Below are 6,000 nucleotides of genomic sequence, written 5' to 3' on the forward strand. Positions count from 1 at the left end.
AAAGCTTAAATATACCGATAATTTTGCCTTAAAAAAGACTTCTAAATGCAGATTCTTTAACCTATATCAAAATATTATTTTGTTTTGCGACAATAAACAAGATGACGGCAATACTGTCCCTATTCTATTTTAGAATTGTGATCTCATCATTTTTATGACGTTTACCCCTGGGGTATTGTGACGTCACTATTCTATTTTTAGATTACGCCCCATTTCTGATGACGTCACTTACGCCCCATTTTTGATGACGTCACTATGACGTCACCTACTTAATTAATTCCTCCCCACGTTAATGAGATTCCTCCCCACGGGAACGGCTAATTCGGTGCTCCCCTCACTACTCGTGTTATCTCATTAAAATAAAGAAAATAAAGTAGTTATTCCCTGGCTTGCGATCAGACTCGTTAATTTCATTTTCTTTTAGGAAAAAGGAAACATTCCGGAACATGTGCGACGTTCGTGCTCGTAGCCTGTGTACAGCCGTCCCGCTCCTCGGGTCGGCTGTACACAGACTATCGTGCACGCAGTCACGTTAATCCCTTCGCTTGCTCTGTTCTTTATTACGTCTTCGTTCGCTGTAACAGGGGAAACCAACCAATCATTTATCATTTATCCGGAAGTGCCCGTTAAGGCCATGTTAGGCCATGGCCTAACATGGCCATGTTAAGGCCATGGAAGGCCATGTTAGTGTGATGTCACTTAATTCGAACCTACGTAATAAATAAAATCAGAGGGGATAACAGGCCATCCGTACAAATGTTCACCGAAATGTTTCATTGAGTGCCTCTGTTACAGCGAACTTAAACGTAAAAGGAAGTATCTGTCTCGTGAGTCCACCGAGAGGCTTGTTCACGCGTTCATCACAAGCAGGCTGGATTATTGTAATAGTTTATTGTACGGCGCTCCTGGGCATCAAATTAAGAAACTTCAAAGAGTCATGAATGCCAGTGCACGATTTGTTTACCGCGCACCTAAGTATTGTCACATTACTCCTTTACTACGTGAACTCCACTGGTTACCAGTGCGCTTTCGCATAGATTTTAAGATTCTTCTTATTACATTCAAGATACTTCACGGTGTAGCGCCTAGCTATCTTAAGGACCTAGTCTCTGTCTTACCGGCCTCACATAATCAACTACGCCGTAACAATAATGGTATATTGTTAGAAAGACCTCGGCTGAAAACGAAAAAGACTTTGGGAGATCGCGCGTTTTTGATAGCTGCCCCATTCTTATGGAACAGTCTTCCTCTGCCAATAAGACAGGAAACATCCATCGAGTCTTTTAAACGTTCTGTCAAAACATATTTATTTAGAAAGGCTTTTAGTTAGATTTGTTATTCATTTGATTTAATATTGTGATTCTTAAATTTTACTTTTTACTACCTTTCACTATTACTCTGGAAATTTTAATATGTAAATATTGTAATTTTAAATTCATTTTTATTGTGTAACTTTTTTAATTTAGTTTAATAATAATTATTGTAATGCGCTTTTGAATATTTTTATAGAAAAAGCGCAATATAAGTTTTAAATATTATTATATTATTATTATAAAAACCCAACGAGCGTTTGCGAGCGTCGGGGTGATTGCATGCGAACACGGACGTCGCACGCACATGTTTTTATGTTTCCTTTGTCCTCAGTAAAAGAAAATTGGACAAACGAGTCTGCTCGTACCCTCTACTGTATGTTCTTTATTTTTGTGAGATAACAGGCCTTCCGAACAGATATTCACAGAAATGATTGGTTGGGTGCCCTTGTTACAATGAGTCTGCTCGCAAGCTAAGGAATAACTTATGTATTTTGCTTTATTTTGGTTAGCTGTTGTGCCGATTGTCGGGTGATTTGAGACCTCTTGAGTACGTCAGACGTTGCAGCGTCTGTATTAAAGAAGACCTTTGAGATCTCTTATCCATTGCTTCATCTTAAAGCTTGGGAATTTTTCAATCTATAAAGATCGCTATTCTTATTGCATTTCTTAATAAGGGCCTTATGGTCCGCACTAGAACTGCTATACGTGAAAAACCAGAAAAACCCAAAAGACAAATTTTGTCGTGACACTTAAACGCTTTGATGTAACACTGGGTCAAATGCTTTTTCAAATCTGTCAAAGTAGATAAAAGCACTTGCTAGGAAATTTTAAAATGCGGTTTAGGTGTCGGTCATAACCTGCAAGCGTACCAGAAATGCGACCCATAAAATAGGCTGTCGAATTTTCGACTTCCTTATTATCGGTTGTCTGACATTTGCAGACTTTGACTCTGGTTATCACGAATAGCGCTCCGGCTGAATAACACTCCGGTTAGCCTGTTTACGGTTCATAATGGGAATGGTAATTAGTAAATAAACCTCTTCAGGCGGCTGGTATATTGGAGGATAATGCCCGAGGCTGAAAGATTGTCGAAAAATGAACAGTTGGCCGAGAAGCTTCGAGGGCAACTGTGAAATTTTGAGGACAATCTTTCAGCCAAGGGCATTATTTTCCAATATACCAGCAAGCCAGAAAGGGGTTTATTCATTTTATAACCCTGTGATTAATTTCTACAAAGCGCTTTATCGCCACTAAATTTATAGGAAAAAAACCTACGTAATAAACTGGTGTAACAGTGGTTGAAACAAATGTAAGTTGATCGGTTTACGTGATTTTTCAACTCTGTGATTTCATTGAAAGTTAAGATGACTTCATTCGTTTGTTTTGTGCTTGCATACAAAATCGGGCGACGGATATCAAATCGGACGGGGTATATTCGCTGATACCCGTCCTCCGATGTTGTACCACGTGATACGTTTTGTCCAACGAGCGCGCGCAAAAATTAATGGGTGGGTTATAACGATATATACTCTTGGTCTGCAGTCTGCAGTCCTCCGTGGCCAAATGTGGCCAAACTAAGTACACAGAGCAGGGGTTTCTCGTGCATTTCTAGTAAACAGATTAAAGTGCCTACGAAGTAAAAAATAATTTTGCTCAGTTTGCTTGTTTACGTCTTAGTAAGAACGAATATGCGTGTTTGAGAGATCAAAAGCGCTTTTTTCTAGTATTTTTGAGCCTCGAAGTTTGGATTTCGCAATTCGAAGTGGGTCCTTTTCGCGCGCGGCCAAACGCTCGGTTTTCACCGGAAATGACGTACTTGGTGGTTCTAAAAACACCAGGATAATGCCGTAAAGAGAGCAAAGAGGGCTGGCGAAAGCTATATTTCGGCTTGTGAGTCAACCAAAGGCAATTGCGCAAACGAAACTGCAACAAATACACTTATTTCCTTTGGTGAAGCTTCGCGAATTAAATGGAAGCGAAATTTCCATGTGAATACGTATCGCAAACCTTTTCGTTCTGATGAAGACACAAGAAGAAACGAATTCTGTTTCGAATTCAGATCGTTTTATCATTCGTAAGGTAGCAGTCGTTTACTTTCCCAAACACTTGAAACGAACGATCGCCTGACGCGAACAAGAACATCTGGGAAAGAAGCAAAAATATGGAATGTAAATTCGCCGTCGAACATTTAAGAAACCGAGAGATTCGCCGAAGTTGTCATAATTCTCTCCTTTGCTGTCGCCATAGTCGCTATTTCACCACAAGTCTTGTGGTTCGTCACAATTTTATTTCTTCTATATCTATGTCGCTGCTAAAATGCTGCGTCGCTTCTCGGAATTTATCCTAACAGGGCCTCTGAAAAGAGTCTAAAAACTGAGCTTGCATTTCAAGGTCTTCTAAAGTTGTTTAACAATTTTAACTTATCAGATCGTTTTATCATTCGTAAGGTAGCAGTCGTTTACTTTCCCAAACACTTGAAACGAACGACGATCGCCTGACGCGAACGAGAACATCTGGGAAAGAAGCAAAAATATGGAATGTAAATTCGACTTGTGTGAGTTAGAAATGCTTGTTTGTTTTCACTGAAGTAGCGCGCTTCGGATGTTGTCATTCACGTCTGCTTCGATCTGCTGAATCTATGTAAATTTCCGGCAGTATTCTTGATCATTCTTATAATAGCGAATGCACTTTTAAACAATATACTGAGATCTCGCAAAATCTTGGACAAATTTTACGGCTCTCTTGCCGAATAAACACGCACTGTAGTCAGGATTTATCGTATCTGAATAAAGACGGTTGAAAATAAAATATACGGTCATAGGGATATTAACGTACCATAAAGAGAAACAACTGCAGTTCTGTTTATTCTTGAAGAGGAAATTTTTGATTTCGTTTAAGTATTACCGAGAGCACTTTAGGCGGCAAAAAGTCCGATTTCTCTCTTTTGACATTACCTTTTTTTAGCTTTTCGGAAAGTAGACATAATAAGCTACCAAAAAGAGCAAAATTATTTAACTTCATAGGCACTTTAAAAAGCGATGTACGTGACTATCTTAAGTACACATGTGTTAATTAAGGTTACACAATACCTTCGCGGGTGTCCTTCGGAAAAAAATTCGTACGCGCGTTATTTTTAAGAAACCTACCACAATCTATATATCAATAGAAAGGTAAAGAGCTGTATAATTCGAAAAAAAATATCCGATGTTTGTCAGCGCCATTTTTGAGAAGTAATAAGCTGGTAAAGTGAAAAACACCGACTGTCATTCCGCCGAATTAATCGGGTGTCAAACACAACCACTGCTGCAAAAGAACTGCACAGTGTTAATCAGCAAGCATCAATCTCTCATAGGTTATCAGGCTTTTTCTTAATTCTTATTGGTTGTCTTTTTATAGACCCGTAGAGTTTAAGTTACGAATAATTTGCCGACCGCGTTGCGTCCGTGGCTGTTACAAGAGAAATATCCAAAATAAAGGAAATCCCCGACACACTTTTGTTCTTCGATGCTTTGCGAATGTTCTGGCCAAATTTCGTTAGAATCCGCCGAATCTACATACCCTATTAATTCATTCAAAGAGATGGTATTCTCGCGAAAAACGATTGCGAGTTTTTGCCATTTGAAGATTTGTAAACATGTTAGGCTCTTATGTCAACAGGATATGCAGCCCACCAATGAAACGTCGGCACCCCTACCGTTCACAGCGAGCGAAACCATCTTCGCGGGAATTCAAAGGCAATAATAGTGCGACTTTCACGTTTATTCTCCTTGTTGAACTTTAGCGTGCGAGAGAAATGGAAAAACCAAGAAAAATATGCGGGGGAAGAGTACAGAAATGAAGTAGCAACGGGAAGTTCGATTTGTTCTATGGATCTCCCGCCCACACATCGACCAACATTTCGCTTTTGTCTTCTTAGGTTTCGGCTTCGATATTGTCAACTTTTTTCACGACCCGCTCAATAAAGTCAATAACGAGAAACAAAGAGCGTTGAACCGAATAGCGATATCTAGAATGCGAGAGAAGGAAAATAGCATGTAAACAAAAAAGGCTAATGAGGTTCTCGTAATAAGAGCCCCGGGATGATGCTCTTTCGCGCAGAAACGTCGCCGGGATGTCAACGCTCTGAGGATTATGACACCTAACTTTGTTATTAACTTTTACCTTATTACATGCAATTTTCGCGACACCTTAATTTCGCGATTTTGAGGTGCGCATATTTCGCGGCACTTAAATTTCGCGATTTTGCGAAAATTTTGTATTTTGAATCACTCTAAATTCGCGTTTTTGAGTACAACACAATTTACATTTCCTTGGCAATATTATTTTACATTTGAATTAAATAAAACGACTTCATCAAGGGAACAATAACGTCAAAATTAACAAAAACGCAAGGGCGGGACTAATTTTCGGCAATAGCAACAGAGCAGTTCTCAGAATGTCTACAAGTAGGCCATGCTTGTATGTGCATGAGTTATTGTTCTTGAGTCAATTGACGACAACATCCATTTACATTGAAAATCTATCCTTCATTGGTATTAAAGGTTTTTTTTTTATTGTTGACATAATGTGAGTCACTTAAGTTTCGCGTCATGTTATTTTCGCGACACTTATTGTTCGCGTCACTTTAATTTCGCGATTTTTCTGGAATCGCGAAATTCGCGAAATTAACGTGTCGCGAAAATTTCAT

This window comes from Oculina patagonica, chromosome 4 (assembly GCF_052425735.1).
Source record: "Oculina patagonica isolate OP01 chromosome 4, crgOcupat, whole genome shotgun sequence".
Taxonomy (NCBI): Eukaryota; Metazoa; Cnidaria; class Anthozoa; order Scleractinia; family Oculinidae; genus Oculina; species Oculina patagonica.